At 38.4% G+C, this 26,335-nt stretch overlaps 1 protein-coding gene across 2 annotated transcripts in view; it reads right to left on the reverse strand.

The window, feature by feature from the left end:
• Nucleotides 1-26,335, reverse strand: part of LOC307185291 (UPF0462 protein C4orf33) — a 545,785-nt gene that overhangs the window by 184,208 nt on the left and 335,242 nt on the right. The gene's annotated exons all lie outside the window — the stretch shown is intronic.

Below are 26,335 nucleotides of genomic sequence, written 5' to 3' on the forward strand. Positions count from 1 at the left end.
AAGAATTTTTTCCTCAGTTGATGTTCCATTTAAATGTTGTATAGTTTTGGCCGTGCCATTAACAACTCCCCAGAGGGCATACCATGCCTGAGAGAAGGGCAAGGCTGCCCAAAGAAAGATGAGAATGGATAATCTAAAGTTACTACCCATAAACCCTGGGGCCAGCCTATGACTAATTTCTAACTAACAAGCAGCTCTTTCAGATTCCACTGTGTTTGTCACAGACTGCATTTAACCCAGAGATTTCTCTCACTACTCATTAGCTCTCTGGCACAAGCTAATTGCTCTATGCAGCAACCAGGCTCTGGAAACTTGTAGGGTTGGGGATACAGAAACCTAACAGATAAAAATACAGAAATATTTTTTAAGAAATCATCTTTTCACAGAAACTCTCACTATCATCACTCCCCAGAAGACACTCAGGGCAATGGTGTTCTACTCCACCCTACACCTCCTCAAAAACAAGGAAATCCTTTTCTACCTTGCAGTAGCTAAATAATATTAATGTATCAGAGATGTCCTTACTTGCCATCTGGCTTTCTGACAGGCTTTGGATTTTAAATCAAGCATGAAGTATGAAAAGTTGTAAACAGCAAAAGTCTGATAAAACACTCCTTTGATATTTGCAAGTTTCATTCCCTTTAGACAATGTGTTGGATAAATAAAATTAGGACTTCAACACGTCCTCTGACTTATAGCGAGGTTTACACCTACCTTTCTCAGAAGTTTCTCTGTTCTTAAACAACTGCTGCATCATAAGACCAAAGTAATTTCTTAGGAATTGTTTTTCAACTCAGACCATTATGTAAAGACACCCTAGATCATTAAAAGGTTTATATCTGCTGTATAAAAAAGAATAAGGAAAAAAAAAGAAGTGAACTATTACATTTAAACTGGAGATAGAGACTAGTAATGGGAAGTAGATTTATCTTGGTGTGGAAAAAAACTAATACACCACAGCAGCTAAGCAATATTCATTTTTATGGCATAGTATACAAAATATATAAACCATTTGTTTGAGATAGAGATTGACCAAAGAAAATATTATCCTCATGGCTTTTCTCTACACAGGTAATAATTTTTAAAGTGAAATGAGCAGACCTATAAACCAGTAGAAATATCAAACTATTTCTCTGAAAACTTTTTTTTTAAAAAAAGCATCTAAAACCTTATACTGAACCTAGTATTGATAGAAATACATAGAAGTAAATAGGAATTACTTTGTAAGCTTTCCTTCTCTCTTTCACCTTTAGACATTGCAATTTCATTGAGGAATAATGGTAAAAAACACCGAAGCAATTTTTTTAAATGTTTCTATGGCTTGTGAGTCTCCTAAAGTTAGAATCTTCTTAAATCTCCAAAGAGATTGAGGTTTCGAAATACTCTTATCAACTTTATAGGTCAGAGATGTTATACACACAGACTAGCTTTGGGGCACTACTCTGGATTTAACTGATTTGAAGGAGGCTCATCAACTGCAGACTGAGAGCGGCTGTTTCCAGAGTTATGATCACATTTCCAGCGACGATTTCTACCCGTTACCTACCATGAGCCACTTATTAAATACAGAACCCATTGCCTTGAAGAATTTGTTTATGATCTCTGCAACAGTGGCATCTGCAGAGGGGAGCTCCAGCCGCTTGAAACACATTAAAACATACTTGAGATTGACAATGAGTAGAGAACATCTGTCAGACTTGGCCAAGATTTCAATCAAGTGTGATATTGCTGTTACTTGACTACATTGACTTAATAAATGAGTTGGCTGCTGTCAGCACAAGGAAAGTTTGGTTGTAATTACTATCCTGTCCTTTTTTCTATTTTCTGAAATGTTCTTTCACTTAAATGTTCATGTTCTACGTGAAAGGTATGAAAATGAATTTCATGGAATAATATACCATTTAGAAAAGGAATACAAGGTTCATTTTCAGCTGACTAAATTTAACGAGGTGACCACTTCTTTAATGAGCTTGCAAGCCTGTAGCCTTGAAAAGGTAAATAAAATCACACTCATCTCCACTCTATAGAAGTGTCTCCAATTGCATGTCTAGAAGAATGGAGTCTTCACTTTGATCTATAGATTGAATGGCTATAATAAATGTCCAAGTATACACGATTGGGGGAAAGCAAAGGTACTTCTCAATACCAAAAATCCATTGATCTTCAAGAAATAATACCCTACCTTCTGCAGCATTTTAAGCCTTATGTTTATATTTCACATTTAATCCCAGAACAATCCATTTTGCAGATGATTAAACAGAGACTCAAAGAGATTCACTGATATGCTCTAAAGCATATCATACTTACTAAAGCAAGTGAATGGGGATTCCAACTCTAAGTCTGGAGCTTTTCCACTATGTTGCATTTGCTATGTTTGCCTTTTAGAAATGTTGGTTGAGGGCTCAGGTTTAAGTACAAGATGTTGGCTCTGATCACTATTATTTCGAGGGCGGGTGGAAAGTAATAATTATGTCTGCTGACAAGATAGCGCGATATGCTTAAAGATGGAAGGATGTGAAATTTAGTCTTAGAAGCCAGGCAAGTTCAGCAGGATTTAAAAGAAATGGTCACAGTTCATTTCGCACAAAGCTGGACTCAGAGCAGAAAAACTGTTTCTAATCTCTTCATCTGGTGCGTTGGGACATCCATTTACCAGGCCTAGCAAATTTGGGCTCACCAACTAGCGGAGCGGAGCCTGCACATGCCTGGGAAAGTAGAGGCTGACCACCAGCTATGCACACGGGTCTGTTGATGGGGTATAGTCCCTCTATTTTGGTGGTGTCTGCACAGATAGGGTGCACAGAAGGTGTCTTATAGTAAAAGGAAGGATGTCTCTTCACATATTAAACTTGCTTCCTCCATGGGTAAAGCATTAGCAACTGTATCCAGAAAAAAAAAAAGCCTACCATTTGTACATTAATTATACTTCCTGATTTTCCCAATTTTTCCCTTTGCCCACTGCCAGTGATTAAAACTCCACACTGGCTCACACTTAACAGTTATGCCCCCCAAGTCTGATTAATGTTAAGTCTCCATTTCTGTTCCCTCTACTCATCTAGAGCTTAAAACCACTGAAACTCTCCAGCTTTGATGCCATTACACTGTCAGCCTGCAGACGCTCAGTAGTTGGACCAAGTTTATATTATAAATAGGATGTTTTTATAAAGACTGTCCCCTACAGAAGGTCAAAGTAGTTGCAGAATTAACATCGCCATGGTTGAGATGAGCCATGTAGCTAAGATTATCATAGTGTTAGTAAAAATAGGTCAGCCACACGTAAATGTGTGAATTCTCCCTCCTCTGAACTCCCTTAGCATTTTATTTTTATCTCTCATATGGCACTTATCACTTTCTACCTTGTATGATAATTATCATACAAATGTTCCTTAGAACATTTGGCCTCTTCTGTTCTCATGTTCTCTCCCCAGGAGAGGCCACAGTCACACACATGCACCTACACACTCGCTGCTCCAGCCAGACTGAATTACTTTTGCCTCTCTGATGTTTTTTACCTCATCTCACTGAGACTGGCGCCTTCCTGTTGCCTAACTTTTTTACTAACTGCTAAACTGACTCCTACTTCAGTCTCAAGTTAAGGATCCTTTCTTCTGGAAGCTTTCCCTAACCCTCTAAAACCATCCCACTGTATCTTTTTGCTTCCTCTATCCTAGGACAAATCACACTTCATTTCCTCTACATGGGCAGATGGGCAGATGAGAATGGTTCTATGAGATCAGGGCTATAGCTAAGTTCCAAGGAAATCAGGGCAACCAGACACAGCCTAGCAATGGGTTCTGAGTACTCTATGTGAACGACCTCTGTATGAATGGGTAGGCATTGCAGTTTAGGTGAATCACAAGGCTAACAGCCCAGCCCAGCCGACATGAACAATTATGGCACATATTCTATTAACATGAATAACAGAGCACAGGTTTTACACATAAGCCTTTGATGAAGCCTTTTCAGTTTAAAATAAACAGAACACCCCAAAATATTATAGGTCCAATAGCTCAACTGGTACAGGGGGAAGAAATTTATTATTACTTTTTAGTAACACCTCTCTCTTTAAGCAGAAACTTGGAGATGACAATCATGACTTCTTTCTGAGGTAAGGAAAAGAGTAGAGGGTTGGAGTAGGCTGCATAAAGGAGGTGGCATATTGGTTGAGTTGGGGTTAACCAAATGAAGAAGGGGAGGAATCTCAGACTTTAGACAGAGCAAAAAGCATGAACACATTTCTAGAGACATGAAAGTTTGTGTGTACATGACTAGAAATGTATGGTTTGTTGGTTAAGGTCAGAGCATAGAAGGTAGATGTGGGAGAAGCAGAGTGCATGCAGGAGATGAGGTTAAAACAGTAGGTTGATCTAAGATTACAAATAGCCTTGAACACTAAGCAAAGGGATTTGAACTTAATTCTGTAATTCGGAAGCCACCATCTCAAGTTTCCAAGAAAGAAGACATATATGCTTAGCTGTGACTCAGAGAAACAATTTTAGTGACAAGCTAATGAATGAGAGAGAAGAGAAAGGCTGGAGACAAGAAGATCTAGTTGGGATGCCATTTCTATGATTTGAGTAACCAGTTTCAGTAATTTAAGAATAACATATCTGTAAAGTTCAATATAAATGTTAATTTAAAACTATTATCTCAATACGATTGAATTCAATAACCTTTAAGGCAGCAGATATTGAGGCAGTTTTGTTTTGTTACTTAGCTTCAAGTAATCCAGGTAAAATTGATGTATAATTTGAGCGTAATGACCAAATCCACTAATGAGCTGATTGCAGGCTTTATGTTCCTAACCTTAAGAACATGGAGTACAGTCACAACTGAAGGAAAAAGACCAAAACAATGTTGGACCTGCTGGGATGCAGTGCAGATTGTAATTCACAGAAATAAAGGGTTTTGTTTTTTTACTCAAATATATACAGAGCCATACGTATTAGTCAAAATTGGGATCTAATTGAAATTACACATGACAGTTTAATGTTGTTATTGAGATGAAGTTCATGGTCAGAGAAGAAATTTCTTACAATGGAAAGGGATACAAGTCACAATATTTCTTTTCAAGTCAGTTATACTATTTTCAGCTTGTATTTAACTAAATTAATTTTTTATCAAAATGCCAAAAGAAATTTTAATGTGTTTAAATCCATGGGACACTTTGTGGTCCAGGACAGCTTTTCCTATTCCACCTGCTACCATTGCATGAGCATGGCTATGGTGCCAGAAAGGCCATGTGGTACTGCAACTCAAGCCAAAGAAAATATTTGTAAGCATAATAACGCAGAGGAAATAAGCCAAGAGGAGGTCAGTCTTGACAAAGTAATTTCCAGTCTGTAATTCCTAGGACTTTAGCTGGATGTGAGAACATCTTTTTCTGTTTGAGAATGTTATGTTGATAGCAAACATCTGTGCCTGCCTTCTTTTTCCCTTACCCCAAAGTAGATATTAATGGGCATCTAGACCTTCTGTTCAAATGTGAAGAAAGGGAAGCCATCATATGCATGGATTAGGAAACTCATGTGCCAGCTTTGTAAGCTCATTTGCTATTACAGTAGTCTCTGCTGATTTTTAAATAAATGTTACTAAGTTTCTCTGGTTGTGGATCCATTTGAGTACGCTAGGTAGTCATCTTAAACATTTTTTTAAATTAATTTATTTATTTGGTTGCATCAGGTCTTTGTTCCGGCACACAGGATCTTCACTGTGGCATGCGGGGTCTTTTTTTTAAATTGCGGCATGTGGGATCTTTTTTAGTTGTGGCATGCGAACTCTTAGTTGTGGCGTGTAGGATCTAGTTCCCTGAGCCAGGGATCAAACCCGGATCCCCTGCATTCGGAGCGTGGAGCCTTAGCCACTGGACCACCAGGGAAGTCCCTTAAACTTTTTGATCCTCAGTAAAATAATTGGAAAACCTTCCATAGTAACTGACTCTTAAACCTGTCTCTTGGTCAGAATGGACGAAGGCAGAGAGCCCCGAAACAGAAATAAGTCATTTTTTTTTCCTATAACATCATTCTAAGATGGAAAATTACTCATCTTAGGAATTACTATTACTGGAGGAGGTAAAGAAATCTGTCCTCAAGGTATGCCACCCGTGTTTCAGATGACTTCATTGTTAAAGACAATATATCAATGCAAACTTATTTCAATGGATCACAGGTTATAACTGACTGAAGATGTGTCACCTTGATGGTTTTTCCTGAATGAATTAAGCCCACGTGTCATATTTTGCCTTTAATATTATCTACCATTTTGGATTATAAGAACCGTGCTATAGTGAAATCTACTCTTTATATCTTCCATAGGCATCCAAGTCATCATTCCATCATCACTCTCAGGACCAAGGGGTGGCATTTCTGAGGCAGTACGAACTTCAACCGTAGCCCGTTTATGAGATATAATAGTAGTTAATACGGTGACCCATTAATAGGAACAAAATTAGTTAATACTTACTGACTGACTCCTATGAGCCAGGCATTGCTATAGATGTTGGGGAATGTGGCCGTGTGAATAGAATGAAGTCTCTGCACTGATGATTTATATAATACAACCTCAGTTAATGCATGATAAGGACCATGAGGAATAAAAGCTGTATGAGCAAGCTATTTTAAGTAGAGTGATCAGGAAAGCCTCTCTTAGGAGGTGACAGTTGACAAGAGATGGGAGGTAAACTTTTAGAAGAAAAGTGTTCTAAGAAGAGGGAGTAGCAAGCACAGAGACTCTGATACAGGATCATACCTGGTGTATTCAGGGAACAGCAGTCGGGCTAACAGAGCCCTAGAAGAATGTTCGGGTAAGTGTGGTAAGAAAGAAGATTGGAGAAGTCAGGGATATGATTGTATTTGGTCGTGTAGAGTGTGGTGAAGACTGGATTTCATTGTGTGACAGGAAGCCGTCAGAGGGTTTTAAGCAGGGAAGTAATACATACTCCTTGAATCTATCCATGAGAACCTAATTCAGCAGGCTTTCTACCCATTAACATGAAAATGGCCAGTCCCACTTTCAAGGGTTCAAAGGTATCTCTACAGGAGAAAAGTGTTATAAATAGGATTTCTTTTTTTCTCCCTTCTCCCTTTTTGAAGTTGGGCGCATATGAAAATCAAAGTTAAGGTGGCAGGATGGGTCAATTTATGATGACAAGAAAGAGACAGAGCTGTTGCTTAATTCATGCCTGGGGTATGTGTTGGGAAGTAGGCAATGTTGCAGTGTGCACTTTCTGACTGATAGACACTCAGTCATTGTGGTCTAAGCTTGTTCCCCACCCCCCTCAGCTCATTCACAGAGGAATCAGATAAATTCGAGTCACAGATAACCACAGAAGACTGGGAGAAGAGAGAACAGTGGTACAGGAACTAAGTGGGTTTCCAACCCACCCTGAAAAGTCCTCGGCTCTGAGACTGAAGGACGCACACTCTAAGGGACCAGAGGGAATTCTAAAGAATGGAAGGCTTATTCTGGAAATCCCACATAGATCGCACTTTGCCCACCCCAGTTAACAGTGGGTTGAAGCAGTGGTCCCCAACCTTTTTGGCACCAGGGACCAGTTTTGTGGAAGACAATTTTTCCAAGGATGGCGGGGTGCAGGTAGTGGTTCAGGCAGTAATGCGAGCAATGGGGAGCGATGGGAAGCGGCAGGTGAAGCTTCCAGCACGCTACCGCAGCTCACCTCCTGCTGTGCGGCCCAGTTCCTAACTGGCTGCGGACCGGTGCTGGTCTGTGGCCCAGGGGTTGGGGACCGCTGTGTTAAAGGATCATTTGTCTGATTTCCCTGCGCACGTTTGACCCGTCAGCATAAGACGTGTAGTTATGTTCTATCCTTCCATCATTATGGGTACAGTACTGAGCTTATACTCAAAACAGAATTTTTACTTCTTTTCCTTCCCAGATTAAAAAAAATAATCTAAGAAACCTGAGTGAAAACATTTCCTGAAGCTAAGTAGGGTCATATTGAGAAATTGATCAGTGAGTGCGGTGAGCCATAGTTGATTCAATGAGGGCTCTTCATCTGCTTTCACTAGTGAAGCTAGACTTCTTAGAAGATGGTTTGTACCTGTGAAGACTGAGAAATCGCTCATTTTAGATATATAAAGAGCAAAGAGGACATTTAGTGCACGTTTAAAGAATCAGACAAAGGAACGGAAAGAAGAGGTTTGTTTTTTGAAAGAACAAACGGATCATTAGGAGATAATGTAGATAATACAAACCATGCAGACTAGATGAGGGTTACAAAGGAAAGAAATTATTCAATACGAAGAGCAAAATTTGGGAAGATTTTTAGAGATGGGAATAACCTGGTTGCATCAGTGAATGCAGTTTAGATAAGTTTTAGAAATTATTTTGTCAGCAGTGATTTTACCTCTTTCCAAAGAAGTAATGCATAAAAGGAAATAGAGGACTCTGCTGAGGTAAACTGTGCCCTAGTTCCAGGATCTAGGCAGAGAAAGTATAATGAAAATCAAATATATTTAAAGGCAAAAATATACTATATTATTTTCTAAAGTGGGCCAAGAGTATATAATACAAACTCAGTAGAAAATTCTGAAATGTTCTAAGAACTCTCTAAGGAGCCCAGTGTTTTCCCTCAGAGAATCCCTATGCCTTTGGGAAAATTGTGTTCCATTGAGTACAATTACTGAACTCACTCAAGGCAAACTCTGAGGGAGTTTTTCCAGGCATGTGCCTATTCTCCAGCAGAACAAAGCAGTGCTCCCATTTGAAGGGAATCTCAAAGGCTTCCTGCTCTTCAGTGTCCTGTGTAATTGGGGAGGGCCTCTGTGGTGACCTGCGGTGACATTCTTACTCCCCTGTATTTGAGGCTGGAGCTACTTCTTAACTAGGCTTTTCAGAAGCCAGTCGAGAGTTTTTCTTCATCTTTCAGGTTTTGCTGCCACCACGTGTGAGCTGATGCCAGTTACTGGGAACAGAAACTGAATCGTTTCTGGGCCCCAAGATTGGGTAACCTAATTAAAGGAATAAAATAAATTTTAAAATTGCATACTTATATTTTACTACAGAAACATACACTTAAAATAATTAAACAACTAAAACCTAATTAAAAATCAGAAATAGGTACATAAATATTTGTTCCATGGAGCAAAGCTTGTATAATGGCCGGACTATCCTTCCATTCAACACTGCTCATATCTATGTATCATCCCAGGACCCCAGGACCCCAGGACACCATGGACCATATCACCTCCTTCTCTGCACCGTTCTTACTGATAACACTGCTGGCTTCAATAACACTGCTGTTCAGATGTCCTCTTTTCAAGTGGAAATCGAGAATTTTTTCCACTCAAGTTTCCAGTATCTTGATTTGTCACTTTCAGGAAATCACTATCTTCCTGTCTCCTTTTCAACATGCGGAAAACAAAATTCACAAATTTGACTAAAGTCTAAGTGCTCTGACAAGAATCGATAACAAAAATCTCTGCAGAGCATTTCCCCATATAAATTATTATGTAGATTCTTGAAAGTATAAGTTTATGTAAATAAATATGTGGAAAGGAGATTTGGATTTATCGACTTTCTTTCATTATTTATTTATGAAGCATCCAAAATTAGACAAGTTTGATGAATTTAGTGTTCCTATTCCCTAAACATATGCTATAAAATTGGGTGATTTGGTGGTAAAGTACTATGTATGGATTTTTCAATGCAATTTTTTTAAGCTACCAGTGGTTACACATCAGGACTTTTTTTTCCAACTCTGAGTCTGCTTCACTTTGAGTTGAATATTTATTTCAAAATTACATGACCTGCCTGATATATAAAAGTCATGATTTATAAAACCTTATGTCAACAGTGCATACGGAGTGAGTACAAACATAATTATAAACGTAATTTTAATTCTATTCTCTTTACTGGGCTACAGTATCTGTGAGTAATCTGTTCCAAAATCAAAGATCAGCCCAAATCCCTTCTACCAACTCAGTGCCTGTATTCTGGTGTTTATTTAATGTCATTGTTCAGTAAGGGACCTGGAGACCTTTCACTCTAGGTGGAAGGAAAATGCAAATCTGTTAGTTATTTGCTAAGGTTCCTAAGGACACTAAAAACACACAGACATTAGCAACTGTGAATTTTCCAGCAAATATAAAATCTTTGTCTTCCAGAGTATTTGCTTAACTGAACAAAGTTTACACAGCCTGAAGAGGATTAACATTAACAATAATACAAAATTAAACCTTTGACATTCCTCCAGTTCATTTTTATGGTTATCTCCTCTTTTCCCACATTGATTTCCCAACTCGATCATAAGAAAATGGGGGTGGGGATCTTACAGTGTGTACTGAACTCCTCTGGGCATTAGTGATTAGAGTTACATTTGTTTTCCCTGCATTCATTTCTTCAGGAACATTATTTAGTATCAAAAATGGACCAGGTACTGTGTCACATACTAAAAAGACAATGATTAAAAAAAACCAAAAACACTCTTTCAGCTTTCAAGATTTTATAGTTTGTGAGAGAGAGAGAAAGACAGATAAGCTATGAATTACAAATATAACATTATACATGAATACAAGTTTCATGGGAATACATGGGAGTATGAAGAAAAGAGCTACCATCTATAATAGAGAAAGTCTAAGAAGAATTCACGAAGGAGATGAAATCTGAGCTGGCTTTAAAGCATCAGTAGACATTTGGTGATCTGGACTGAGAAAATATTCCAAGCAGACAGAACAGCTTGTACAAAAAAATGAAAGTTTAGTATAAAAGTATTTGATGTGCCTGGAGTTAAGAAGTAATGGAGAAACGAATGAGGTAGCAGAAAATGAAGCTATAAATATTTTTGTGGTATCAAGATTCCAAAGCTGAGGCTCACTGGTATAGATGCAGCATAATTGATTTAAGTATTTCTGTATTGATTGAGCATTTAGATTATTTCCAGTTTTTCCCAAACATTAAGCTGTGCACCTTAATGTGCACCTTTCTGTACCGATCTTTGACCACATCTCTAGTTAGTTTTTAAAGATCAGATTACCAGAAATGAAATTAGTGAAGCAAATGGTATACTTCTTTCTCATATCTTGCAACATTTGCCATATTTATTTCTAGAAAAATGCCAATTTACCAGCAGCAAGCGAGAGTATCTGTTTCACCGTTCTCTTTGTCAGAATAGAGTATCATCATTTAAAAAAAAAAAAATTTGCTAATGACATGAGTGGAGAATGGGATTAGATCTTAAAGCACTATGAATATAAGGGTTAGGAGTTTGGACTTACTTCTGAAGTTAATGAGAAATCCATTGAAGATTTTTGATCAAGGAAGCAAAATTAGCCCTTTAAGAAGATTAACTTTGGCAACAAGCTATAGGATAAGATGGGATTGATTTTGCTTGAGAACATGCACAACTGTGAAAGCAGAGAGGCTGTTGTAATAGTCTGGGGCAGCATTGTCCGGCAGAACTTTGTGCAGTGATGGCAATGTTCTAGCAATATGGTAGCCACTAGCCACATGTCACTTTTAAGTACTTAAAAGGTAGCTAGTGCAACTTAGGAACTAACTTTTATATTTCATTTAATTTTATTGCATTGAAATTTAAATGGCTACGTATGGCTAATTACTATCCTATCGGACAATACAGGCTCAAGATAGAAAGAGATCATGACAGAGAAAGGAGAGCAAAAACAGATTGAGTGAACAAATTCAATACCTTTGTATTTAGATGTGCAAAGTGAGGGAGAGGGAGAATCCTAATTGACAACAAAGATTTAGAATCAGAAGGAAATAAAATATGGTCATGCCGCTTATAGAGACTGCAGTAGAGGGAAAAAAAAGGCCTCAAAGGAGGTCCCTCTCTCTCTCTTTTTGTGTCTCTCTCCTTCTCCCCTTTCAATAGACAGCTCCTAAACTTGTCAACAGGACATTAGAAATGACAAAAAGATTAAACAGACCAGGAACCCTGGTTTCATGTTTTTCCTAGCTGTATTGATCTATATAAAAATGTGATAAGCTGTTGGAACTTAATCTATATATCAAACCTACAAATACAGGCTGGTACTTCTCACTGTCAGAAACTCTGATGAAGAAAACTGTCCTTAACAGCATAGAAAACTAACTGAATTTCAAAAGCAAGACAGGTTAAGTATCCTACTTCCACAACCCTAAAGGAAATATCTATTTGTGAGATACTATAGGTCAAACTGTAACAGTAACTATATTAATAAAAACCTAAGTATAAAAGTAATGTAAAAGAACAAAATTTAATGAGGGTTGCTGACCCAGTCAGACAAGCAAACATTGTATAAATAAAATAAAACAAAACAACAACATCAGGCTATAAGTTAAATCTATGTTGATGGGTCAATTATGAAGGACAGTGAAAGGAAGGAATTCATTCTTTACTTCTATCTTTTTTTTTGTTGTTGTTTGTTTTTTTGTTTTTTGCGGTACGCGGGCCCCTCACTGTTGTGGCCTCTCCCGTTGCGGAGCAACAGGCTCCGGACGCGCAGGCTCAGCGGCCATGGCTCACGGGCACAGCCGCTCCGTGGCATGTGGGATCTTCCCGGACCGGGGCACGAACCCGTGTCCCCTGCATTCGCAGGCTGACTCTCAACCACTGCGCCACCAGGGAAGCCCCTACTTCTATCTTTGCATGACTGACTCTTTATCAGCTTTAAGGTCTCAGCTTAAATTCAGCTCCTCAGAGAGAACTGATCCCGTACACCTCTCTTCCAATATATTATTTCCAATTATGATGTTTTTATTCACAATAGTTGTCACATTATTTATTGATTTGTTTGTTCATTACCTGTCTTCGTAAATGCTAAGATCCATGAGAGTCTGTTTTGTTAACTAATGTTTATGAGTAGCTAGGACGGTGTCTGTTATATAGGAGATGCTCAGTAAATATTTCTGGATAATAAGTGAATCTTAGATGAAGAAGTGATCTTCCATTCATAGTGTAAAAGACACTAGGTATCTTTTACGCAATGAATAGAAGATCCAGTATGCTAAGAAGAAAATTCCATCAAGACCAAGGTGACCCTGCTGAAGTTAGTTGACCAAGTGAATTCTTACCAAGCAAGAATGGGCCTCCAGGGCTTCCCTGGTGGCGCAGTGGTTGAGAGTCTGCCGATGCGGGGGACACGGGTTCGAGCCCTGGTCTGGGAAGATCCCACATGGCACGGAGCAACTGGGCCTGTGAGCCACAACTACTGAGCCTGCGCGTCTGGAGCCTGTGCTCTGCAACAAGAGGCCATGACAGTGAGAGGCCCGTGCACTGCGATGAAGAGTGGCCCCCACTCGCCGCAACTGGAGAAAGCCCTCACACAGAAACGAAGACCCAACACAGCCAAAAATAAATAAATAAATAAATTTATAAAAAAGAAAAAAAGAATGGGACTTCCACATTCAACATTGTCAGCTCACGATTCAGTCTTGGGCGCATCGTTCAACCAGGAAAACTTCATCTCACCTCCAGCAAAGACCTTGTTGACAAGAGTGATGGTTTAACTCAGCAAAAACAGATGAACTTATGGGATATTTATTTATTACAGGACCTTCATTCCAAGATAAATCCTAAAATTCCTACTTATCAACCTCAAAGAACAATGACCAATCAAGAGTATACAGTAAGCGTAGATAAAATAGCCCTGATCTTGTAATTCCTTGAGGCCATTTTATTCATACCAGGACTTAAGGTAAAGCTTTTCTCCAGGTTCACCAAGACCATAGTTAATCAGATACTATTATTATGAGAATAAGAGATAAAAGAGAGAATGTATATCTTTCTGTGTATATGTCTAATCGGACCCTTCTGATCTTCTAAAAATATGAATTCCAAAACCATTACTTTGTCCTTAAAAACTTCACATATGGAGCAGCAATATTTTTCTTTTTATGTAACAAAGTGAAAAAGAAAACAAGCAGATCTCTGCATCTGGAGCTGTTCAGAACTCATGGCTAGCCCTCAATGTTATTGCAAGCTGGTCTGATGCTCACATTCAGGTCATTTTGTTCTCCTGTTGGACATAAACAGTCTCAGAGAACATCAACATAGACAAGGTCACTACGAGACCATGATAAAGTGAGACAAAAGCAAGGACACTGTGCAACATGCAAAACACAAGTCATCCCCTCTCATTAAATGAGTGACTGCTGCTTCTCTACCAATTACAGCTCTGCCCCCCTCTAGTCTTCCCTCCCTATAAATAAGATTTACTGAGATATTCATAGAATTTCCCTGTGTTCTCACAGAGTGAGCTCCCACTTCCTTACCACCTCCCCAAAATTTCCCAACCAAAGCTCAAATCCTATAAGTCCTAACTCCCTTTTATTGAAACAACCATATTTCTTATCAAAGAAAAATTGCATAGGATAGAGTTAAATAGGCAAGAGAGACTTTATTCAAAACTATTGCAATAGGGAAGAGAGGTTCAACTCAACTCCACTAAAACAAAAATTAGGTGCCTTTTTAAGCCCAAGGTGAGCTAGTGGAAAAGTACTGGAGGACATTAGTTGGAAGTCAGTCAGTGTGATTAGACTATCTGTGTTTGCTGATTAGTGCTTCTCGAGGGTTGGCTCCTACCCTCCCACAGAGACTGGGAGATAGGGACACTATCTTCCCTGCTGATTCCATTTCAAAGGGATGGCTCCCAGGTCCTTGAGAAAGTTATAAAACTGGCAAGAGGCTGGGAGAAGATTTACAGCTCAAAGTGTAGAGAAAGAATTCATAATAGCTAGTTTTCCAAAGTAACTGCTCTAAGGAAGGGAGGTCAGGGGCCTATAGTCAGAAAGAAGCCTACCTAAAGTTTAGTCAAGCTCAGGGGAATGTTAGGTTTGTCTTTGTTAGTCCCCATGATGTGTGTTATCTCAAGGTGCAATTACAATAAACACAACTTGTTCAGCTATAGACGTGTTCCTCGTGTTCTCTGGCTGAAGGACATTGCCAAAAGCAAGAAAAAAAAAAAAAAGAGATTCAGTAACTGAAGAAAAATCATATCTTGTTTTTAACTCATGATTGACTACATTTATTCTATTCAAATTCAAGAAAAAATTTCCCCTATTAATATTTAGTATACAACTTCTTGGTACTTTGATGGATCCATTTCAAATAAGATGAAATGCATGTCTTTATGTACTCCATGGCTGGATCACATTGATACATTATTTGCCAAGAGCACATCTGGGGATTTTGTTTGTTTGGTTGGGGTTTTTTTTGCCTGAAACAAGTCCTCAGGTGTTTTTTTAAGCCAGTGTATTGTGCTTTATTGACATAAAGAAGCAGTAAATATTTAATGTATACAACTTGATGAGGTAAGTATACACCAGTGAAACCATCACCACAATCTATGTCATAAACGTATCTTTCACTTCCAAAAGTTTCCTTCTGCCTTCATTATTTATTATTAGTGTGTGTGTGTGTGTGTGTGTGTGTGTGTGTGTGTGTGTAATAAGAACAGAACATTTCATTTTAAAACCACAAAATCATCAGATGTTCCAGAGTACCTTTAAAATATGACAGTATCTACTGAGGTGTCCTTACTGCTAAGGATATGATGATCTCCTAACATTCTGAATTCTTGAGAAATGTCTCATAACTCTAGTTTAATAAAATATATAATTTTTGTCCAATTTTACCAAGGCCATTAAAATTTTAGAAATGGCAGACAAAAAATATTTAGACCTAGGTCAAGAGTCCACAAATTACAGCTTACAGGCCAGGTCCAGCCCTTGTCTGTGTTTATAAAGTTTAAGTGGGACACAGCCATGCCCACTTATTAATATACTGTATATGGTGGCTTTTGAGCTACAATGACAGAGTTGAATAGTTGTGACAGAGACCAGCTGGTGTGCAAAGTCTAAAATATTTACTATCTGGCCCTTTACATAAAGGTTTGCCAACTCCAATTCTATGTTAAAAAGTGAAAAATCATTTGCCAGAGACCTATTTAAATCCTTTTAAAAATATAAAATCAAGCATGATTATTTTTCTGCATCATGTTGCAGGGTACATTATCTCTCAACTTTTGATTTTTGTACCAATAATATACACTTTAATGCACACAGATTATTATTACTTCATCTAACTCTACCAAGAGAAGAGAGTGGTGCTTACATGCTCTATGCCACCTCTAATGAGCTTTTACCAAATGCCTTTCCCAGCCTACTACTTTTATTTTTGTTTATTAAACAATGAACCCCCATCAACTTCTCAAAAACTGTCATGGTTTCTCTCAAGTCTAGAAAAAATATGTACTAAAGACTTCTATTTTCAAAATCCTAATATGACTTTCAGCATGGCATTTTATGCGACATTACAGACCGAATTCTTGCCCTGGGTTTGCTGAGTTGAACATTCTGATTTCTCACTCAGTATTATGTGAGAAAGAAGCAAACGTCAAACACTTTTGTGATATCAAACAGAGGTAGTAATGTTAGCCAACACCTCTTCAAAATGCTTATTCCCTAATGAGAATACAAAGGGAAGAAGACAGACTAATCTTCCACAAGGGACGGTATAACATTAAAGGCAGTAGAAGCAGATGTACAGTCATGGTCTAGCACTGTTTTCAGGTCAATTTTCTTAGCATAATTTCAGGATAGTAGGTTTCCCTGAGAATTTCAGGACAGCTGCGGGTTCTGCCCCTGACAGTCTTCAATCCAAAGTCAAGAAAAAAACTGAAGATAGCCTTCTACTTTACCTTTAGGAAAAGTGAAACACTGTCACAACAGAGGTCAGCAAGGAAATAAAAGGTGCCACCCAAGTCACTATGCTGGATAGCGGACATTTTGGTGAGAGAAGGGTAAGGAACAAAGTCACCTTCTTCTTCCCAGTTCTCTCCCTTCATATTACTCATGTGATACTATCTCAGAAGGCATTTAAAACAAAAGGATCAAGGAGAAAGGGGTCCAAAATGGTCTTCTCTAGGCATTCAGGAAGAAGAAAAAAGAGGTGTAATCAAGGTCCCTCCAAGGATCCACTCATGCTTCCAGAGTAGGCAAATGCTGGGTGTCAAAAATGTGCCATTTTCCCCTTCAGATCCATACTCCACCCTTCACCAGGGTCTCCTCAGTTCCAGGAGCCTGACCATACGAACTACATCAAAGGGAGAATGTTGAGGGTTATCATAGGGAAGAATTAGAAGAGTTATCATTATATGCAAAGTCCACTGTGGCTTCAGAGGTTACAATATATACAGTTGGGGATCCTGCAGTAGAGAGGACAGAGAACAGACCACTGAGCTGGGAATTTGCTCTCCTGGTTCCCTGCTGGGTTGCCTCAGGCTGGCTCTTGAAACTGGTCCCTCTAAAACCTAGTTCCCTTACGGAGTTGATGATTAATCTCTCTATCCAAAACTTTATTCCTTTGCTTGTCTCCTCTGACCTCAATCCCTTTCTTGTTCCCTCTGACCTCAGTCCTTTGCTAACTGAAATAATCAACCAGAGTCAGATGACTAAGATTGCTGTTGTCAATCTTAATGTGCTAAAAATGCTGTTGTAGATATCATCATTCATGTACCACCTCAGGCTGTTTCCCCAGGGCAAGATGAGCTCAGAGACCCCCTCCAAGCCATGGACCACCTAGCCAGAGAATCCTAAACCACAGACATCCTGACTCCTGAAACCATGATTAGGAAATGTCACAAGGGGCTTCTCTGGTGGCACAGTGGTTGAGAATCTGCCAGCCAATGCAGGAAACATGGGTTTGAGCCCTGGTCCTGGAAGATCCCACATGCCACGGAGCAACTAAGCCCGTGCGCCACAACTACTGAGCCTGCGCTCTAGAGCCCACCAGCCACAACTTCTGAAGCCTCCGCACCTAGAGCCCATGCTCTGCAACAAGAGAAACCACAGCAATGAGAAGCCTGTGCACCACAATGGTGAGTAGCTCCCGCTGGCCACAACTAGAGAAAAGCCCGCGTGCAGCAACAAAGACCCAATGCAGCCAAAAATTAATTAATTAATTTTAAAAAAAGAAATGTTGCAAGACAATAATCCCAGTTCCTTTGTTCTTCCCCTTTAAAACATCCCTAACTCAAAGACCAAGATGGAGTGGATCTGAGACTTGCCTCGCATGGCCTTGCTTGGTGCCCCGTAAATCAACCCTTACTTTGCTACAAACACCTACCATCTGAGTTTGACTTTCTGGGCTGTGGCTACATGAGGCTTTATTCGGTTACACGCTCAGCTCTAACCTAAGGTCAAATCTCCTCTCAAGACAGCTCTCTCTGCATGGCTCCTTCCTTCCAGATGGTAGTAACTGCTTCCTCTCTCTTCCCTCCAGACCTAGGAGCTGTCAGAGGTCCACTATGCTAGCCCCTGTGTATTGCACTACTCCTTGTACTTTCTTTGAGCCCTTCCCACACCTTTACAAAAAGTATCTTTATTAAATCCCCCTTGAATACTATTAATTTGAGTGGGTATCTTGGAGCTAGACTGATACATGAGGTTGGATATCCTAAATAATAGTGTACTTTTGCCTGAAATGTGCACTTAAGCATGTATTCCTCAAGAAGCAGGCAATAATACTTACATTTAGAATGTATCAGATCTTGCTCTCTCCATCCCCTGAACCATTCTGGTGGAAGTAACTTAGATGATTAAGGAAACAGTTAATTCTCTACAGAACCAAGGAAGCTGCTGCGAAGCCCATGATGAAAGAAAGGTGACTAATGCAAGAATCAGGCACAGGAAGAATACTACAATCGGCCATCTTGAAAGAGGTGTCACAAGGAGTAATGTTTAGTTCTTCTCTGATGAAAGAAAGACGCTTTCAGTTGTCTGAAACCCCTCTGATCACCAAAAAGTTAAAGAACAGTCATAGTTGTATAATAATATCTAAGAACACACTAGGCAGAGTATCACAGTTATGTCTATGTTAGAACCTGCACAACTCTGGCTAGGGGACATTAGGAAAAAAAAGTGTCAATCTGAACTAAGTTAAATTCTAAATTGAGAATTAGGATAGTTTGGAGCTGGAGGAACTTTTAGTTTGAGATCCCAAAGCCAACCTGAATGCAGAATGCCTTCCACAGCACCTCTAAGAAGGGTTTAACAATAATTGGAAAAATCGTCAGTGAATATAAATTCAATGACAGGAAAGCATGCCTTTCTGAGTGAGAGCTTTCCACCTGCTATCAACTAATTGCTAAAATATATATATGTGAATATATATATACGTGACTATGTATATATACATATATATACATACATATATACACTAGCCTCTGAAGCCACTGAGTTTCCATCTAATGGTATCTTTTCTACTTCTTCCACATGAGAGTGCTCAAAATTCTCTCTCCGTCACCCTGAATACCAATACACACCAAGCACACAGACCACATATACACATGCACTTGTCCTCTTCTCTGGGTAAAAATGTTAGTTCCCTCACCGTTTTCTCACATGGTATTTTTCTATAATATTTTCCCCATCCTGAGTTCTGTTCTTTAGACGTTTTTTGGTTTATCACTGTCCTTATTAAAGCAGCTAATCCCAGCACTATTTTTTATTCAGATAGAGTAGCTATTCTGGGAGTCTGTTGAAATGAAAATGATCTGGATTCTATTATCCTTCATATTATCTATCTGCCCAGGTTCAATCTATCTAGTAACTGTCACTCTTTGAACACAGTCGTTCAGTTAGAGAGAACATCAAATCTAGGAATGAAGAGCCTATTTTCGTTATTTCATTTACACACCCAGAAATGTTTAAGCCACCTGAACTAAAAGCAGAAGGGGAGGTAATGCTTCCGACACATGGAAACTACTCCTGGACCCACACAGGAATGCCTGATTTTAAAGGTAGGGGAGGGTGTCTGACAGTGGGAGAGGACGCCAGCGAGGTAGCACCCGCCCTCACACACATTTTATTTCCCATCCCAACTATCACACAGGGACACCGTGTCTGAACCTCCCCCACTGCCTATACCAGACACAGCTGGATTGCTACAATATCTGCATGTTGCTTTTCTTTAAAGAATTCTTCAAAAATATCTCGTATTTCCAATTGATTCCAAAGAGACCTGGGATTTTACAGATGTAAGCAATATAGAAATGCCACACAGAAGAGTGTCAAAGACTGTGTGTCTGGTGGTTTGCATGGTACAGGTTCTGAATGTTTTCACAAAAGTCGAGAGTCTTTATAAGAGCAAGTGCAAAATCCCAGACAGTTTGCGAGAAAGCCCCTTGAAAGGTCTGCCACTTTCATTGTGATAAAAGCTAATAGAGGAAAGGATGAAGCATGTTACCAGCTAGGATTTCAGCTAGCTTCATGAGAATGAAGGAAGCTAGAATGAATACCATTTTTGAATCTCAACGGGGAAAAGAAAAGTCCATGCAAAAATAAGGAACAACTTTTATAAGGTGAAGTCTCCACCTACAATTCTCACCTTTTATCAGCTGTGCTTTCAGGTGACAGGGAGACCAAAACAAAACACTTTTAAAATATAGGTGCTAATCTGTGTGTTTACCTGTAGTTTAGAAAATTACAAAAAGAATCTGATAGAGGGCTTATTACCCTGCATAAAACAACTGCATAATGAGCTGATTATCAATCCTTGGTAAAATTCTTGGTCATAAACCTAGAAATATTTATAATTATCAAATTATACCTTACTCTTTCTTTAAAAAGGATTTGAAGCATTTTCTAGAGATAATTTTTTTTTCTCATAAAAGATGATTTTTTCTTTCTGCTGTTGTTAGAGGTATAAAATTCAGAAGAGAGGTATAGTCGAGGTAAAATCATTAGGTCAATTAATGTAAGTTAGACAATTGAAAGCTGGACTACAAATTTGACTCTAAGCTTTGTGGGTGAAACCAAGTAGGAATGCAATAGGTTTGTGGCTAGATTCCAGTCTAGCTCAGCAGAACCTGAGATTTCCCTCAACACTGTCTCAGGCCTCGAAGGATGGGTAGAGTGGGTATATTCAGCTGCTACCCCGTTCCAACTATAGGTCCTCTGTTGGTCTGACATGTTTTTCTTGAAGTATGTAACTATATATGAAAATACGATACTGAAAAAAACTCTCCTCAACTATAAGTTTAAAAACATTCCAGGTACTGAGGAGAGATACAATTTTCATGCTCAATTTCATGCTGAAATTCATACAGCTATCAGAGAGGTAGAGCTGACATAATTTTCAACAACATCCCTACAATTTGTGCAGTAGGGATTTGCAAATGGCTATTTTTGCAACTTTTCTTGGTACCAAATGAGGGCATAATGCCAAAGAATTCTTTGGTAGCAACTAAAAGAAGAGTCAAAATAATATGACCCCAGCATATAGTTCTCAGATATTCGGACTTGAGTCTGAAAAAGGATGCAAATTTTAAATATCTAGATTCCTGGGGAATATACAACTACACTGCGTATCTTCCAGCAACGAATACTGTTTTTCATAATTAAACTTTTAGACCACTACGTTCAAGGCAATATTACCTAGGAAGTAGTTTTCTAGATTGCTTATAACTAGTTCATCCTTGAGTAGAAGGGAGGTTTCACATTCTCTAATCTAAAAAGTCCAAATTGGAATGCATATCTAAATTAATGCCCCCTCCACTCACACACTCCAACAATGGACCCTGTGTGCCCCCGGGCACCCAGGCATTCTCAGGAAATGGTCATGACTCTTCCACATTGGTCTCTGCTTAGATTGGAATTGACTTAGTTAACACATTCTTGGCCATAGAATGCACCTTAACACATTTAAAAGAACAGAAAATATGTGCTCTCACAGGGAGCTCAGCTCAGTGCTCTGTGGTGACCTAGATGGATGGGATGGGGGGTGGGGGGGTGGGAAGGAGATCCAAGAGAGGGAGGGGACATATGTATACATATAGCTGATTCGCTTCGTTGTACAGCAGAAACTAACACAACATTGTAAAGCGACTATACCCCAATTAAAAAAAAGAAAATATGTGCTCTCAGACCACAGAGAAATTGAACTAGAAATCAATAACAGAAAGATAACTGGAATATCCAACGCTCCCCCCCCAAAAAAAGATTAAACAACACACTTTTAAAAACATATAGGTCAAGGAAGAACTCTCAATGGACATGTAAAAATATTTTGAACTTGATGAAAATGAAAGCACAACTTACCAAAATTTGTGAGATGCAGCAAAAGCAGTGCTTAGAGGAAATTTTATTGCTTGAATGCATGTATTAGAAATGAAGAAAATCTAGAATGCATAATCTAAGTTTTCACCTTAGGAAACTACAAAAAGAAGAGCAAATTAAATGCAAAATAAACAAAAGAAAAGAAATAATAAGAATTCAAGCAGAAATCAATGAAATTGAAAACAGTAAATCAATGGAGAAAAGCAAAGAAACCAAAAGCTGATTCTTTGAAAATACCAATAAAATTGATAACCCAGGCTAACTAAGAAAAAAGAGAGAGAGAGGACAAATTGCTAATATCAGATTGAAAGAGAGGACATCCCATGGACATTAAAAAGATAATAAAGGAATACTATGAACAACTCTATGCCCACAAATTTGACAACCTGGATGAAATGGACCAATTCCTTGAAAGAATCTGCCAAAACTCACATAAGAAGAAGTAAACAATCTGAATAGAACTATATATTATATATTTAAGAAATTGAATCAATAATAACTTTCCAAAACAGAAAGAACCAGGCCCAAATGGGCGCTTAAATATTTGGTAGAATTCACTGGTGAATTCTACCAAATATTTAAGGAAGAAATTTTATCAATTCTCTACAATCTTTTTAAGAGGATAAAAGCAGAGAGAATCCTGCCTAACTTATTCTACGAGGTCAGTGTTACCCTAATACCAAAACCAGACAAAGACATTACAAGAAAAGAAAACTAGAAACCAGTATCTCTCATGAACATACCTGCAAAAATCCTCAACAAAATATTAGCAAATTGAATCCAAAAAAGTATAAAAATTATATACCACAGCCAAGTGGGACTTATCCCAGATATGCAAGGCTGATTCAACACTCAAAAATCAATTAATGTAATCCATCAAATCAACAAACTAAAAAATAAAAATCATACGATCATATTAATAGATGCATAAAAAGCATCTGACAAAATTCAACACCCATTTATGGTAAAAGCCCTCAGTAAACTAGGAATAGAGGGGAACATTCTCTGCTTGATAAAGACGGTCTACCAAAAGCCTACAGCTAATATCATACTTAATGATAAGAAACTAATTTTTCCCAGTAAGGTCAGGCTCAAGGCAAGTATGTCCCCTCTCACCACTCCTTTTTAACATCATACCAGAAGTCCTTGCTTGCAATAAAACAAGAAAAGAAAACAGATTGGGAAGGAAGACATAAAACAGTCTTTGTTTGCAGATGACATGATCATCTACGTAGAAAATCTGAAAGAACTGACGAAAAACTTCTGGAACTATATAGCAAGGTTGCAGGATACAAGGTTAATACACAAAAGTTAATGGCTTTCATATATACTAACAATGAACAAGTGGAATTTGAAATTAAAAACACAATACTTACATTATCACCCCAGAAAGTAAGACACTTAGGTATAAATCTAACAGAATATATGCAAGATCTATATGAGGAAAACTACAAAACTGTGATGAATGAAACCAAAGAACAACTAAATAAATGGAGAGATATTTCATGTTTATGGATAGGAAGACTCAATATTGTCAAGATGTCAGTTCTTCCCAACTTGACCTATAGATCCAATGCAATACCAATTAAAATCTCAGAAAGTTACTTTATGGATATTGACAAACTGATTCTAAAGTTTACATGAAGAGGCAAAAGAACCAGAAGAGCCAACACAATACTGAAGAAGAACAAAGTTGAAGAACAACTACCCGACTACAAGACTTAACTATAATGCTACAGTAATCAAGACCATGTTGTAGTGGTGGAAGAATAGACAAATAGATCAATGGAACAAAATGAAGAGCCCAGAAACAGCCCCTCATAAATATAGTCAACTGATGTTTGACAAAGGATTAAAGGTAATACAATGAAGCAAACGTAGTTTCTTTAACAAATGGTACTGGAAAAACTGGGTATCCACATGCCAAAAAAAAAGAAGATGCTAAATGCAAACCTTACACCCTTCACAAAATTAACTCAAAGTGAATCACAGACCTACAATGTAAAATACAAAACTATAAAACTCCCAGAAGATAACATAAGAGAAAACTTAGATGATCTCCATGATGCCTTTTTGGATAAAACACCAGAGATCTGATCTATGACAGAACTAATTGATAATCTTGACTTCATTAAAATTAAAAACTACTGTTCTGTGATAGACAACATGAAGAGAATTAGAAGACAAGCTGCAGGCTGGGAGAAAATATTTGCAAAAGACACATCTGATAAAGGACTGCTATCCAAAATACACAAAGAACTTTTAAATACTGAACAATAAGAAAACAGGCAACCTAATTTAAAAATGGGCCAAAGATCTTAATAGACATCTAGCCAAAGAAGACAGACAGATAGCAAATAAGCATATGAAAAGATGCTCCACAGCATATGTCATCAGGGAAATGCAAATTAGAACAACAATGAGTTACCACTACACACCTATTGGAATAAACAAAATCTGGAACACCAACAAAACCAAATGAGTATGTGGAGCAACAGGCATGCTCGTTCAGTGCTGATGGGAATTCAAAATGGTACAGCCACTTTGAAACAGAGTTTGGTAGTTTCTTACAAAACTAAACACACTCTTACCATAGGATCCAACAGTCCTATTCCCTGGTGTGACCTAAATTGCTGAAAACTTATGTCCATGTAAAAACCCACACACAGATGTTTACCAGATTGCCAAAACTTGAAATTAGTAGGTGAATGGATAAACTGTGGCATATCCAGACAATGGAATACTGTTCAGCCCTAAGAAAAAATGGGCTAGCAAGCCATGAAAAAATGTGAGGGAAACTTACATGCATTTTACTAAGTGAAAAAAGCCAATGTGAGAGGGCTACATGCTGCATGATTCCAATTCTATGACTTTCAGGAAAAGACAAAATTATGGAGACAATAAAAAGATCAGTGGTTACCAGTGGTGGGAGATGGGGGAGCTGAATAGGCAGAGCACAGAGGATTTTTAGGGCACTGAGAATACTCTGTATGACGCTTATAATTATGGATATACGTCACTATACATTTGTCTAAACCCATTGACTATACACCACCAAAAGTGAACCCTTAGGTGAACTATGGACTTTGGATGATTATGATGTGTCAATGTAGGTTCATCCTTGATTAAAAGTGCACTATTCCGAGAGTGATGTTGATAATGCGGGAGGCTGTGCATGTATGGGAGCAGGGAGTATATGGGAAATCTCTGTTACCTTCCTCTCGATTTTTTTTCTTCCTCTCAATTTTATTGTAAACCTAAAATTGCTCTAAAAATAACATCTAAAACAAAACCCCACATTAAAATTTAAACATACCAGGTCCTTCATGAAGTTTCATTCAACTTAATTCAGTCTGTAAGTTTTGGCCAAGTAGAGTATTGAGTAGAAAATGTGATTTGGTTACTGATAAAGCTAGAGGTCAGTATGGCTTCATGGCTTGTCTATACAACAAAGGAAAAGGTACAATATTAACCCATCACAGTAGATTATATCCTGAAATCCAGAGCCTAGGAAAAACCCTTTATATACAGCAGTAGAGTAACCTTAATAACCTAACAGGGTCACTGACATAAAGTAACAGCATAAAATGTCACAATATACATGTAACAATGTCTGTGAGGTTTGTGGAAATTAACCATAAGGTACTTTTTGAAAAATTACGCAGAAGACTTAGTAGAACCTGTTGCCTCTCCAATATCCTATCCTCTCTTTTTCCTTGATTACAGAAACCCAATTTTGTTCTATGGTTTAGGATAAGAATTAGAAAACATTTTCTATAAAGGGAAAGAAAGGGAATATTTTCTGCTTTGCAGGTCACACAGTCTCTGTTGCAACTACTCAACAGTTTTAGTGTGAAAGTAGTCATAGACAATAAGTAAGTGAATGTGCATGGCAGTAACCCAATAAAACTTTATTTACAGAAACAGGCAGAAGGCTGGATATGACCCAAGGGTAAACCTCTCGATTTAGGAAGTGTGACCCAATCCCAGCTCTTAGAGTTAAATCTTTTTTGGTAGAAATCCATGAAGCTTATCCTATTCTTTTGCCAGTAGTTGTTTGAGGTGGGCATGTGACCCAGTTCTAGCCAAAGAAATATGAGAGGGGGGGGTCTCCTGGAAAAAGTTACTCATTCCTAAGAAGGAAGCATCAGAAAAGATCATCTCTTCGTGCTTTTCATTGTTGTCTGTAGATGCGATGCCTAGAACTCCTGCAGCCATACTGCTACTGGGCTGAGCATAAAGCCAGCACACTCAGGAG

This window comes from Stenella coeruleoalba, assembly GCF_951394435.1.
Source record: "Stenella coeruleoalba genome assembly, chromosome: 4".
Classification (NCBI taxonomy): Eukaryota; Metazoa; Chordata; class Mammalia; order Artiodactyla; family Delphinidae; genus Stenella; species Stenella coeruleoalba.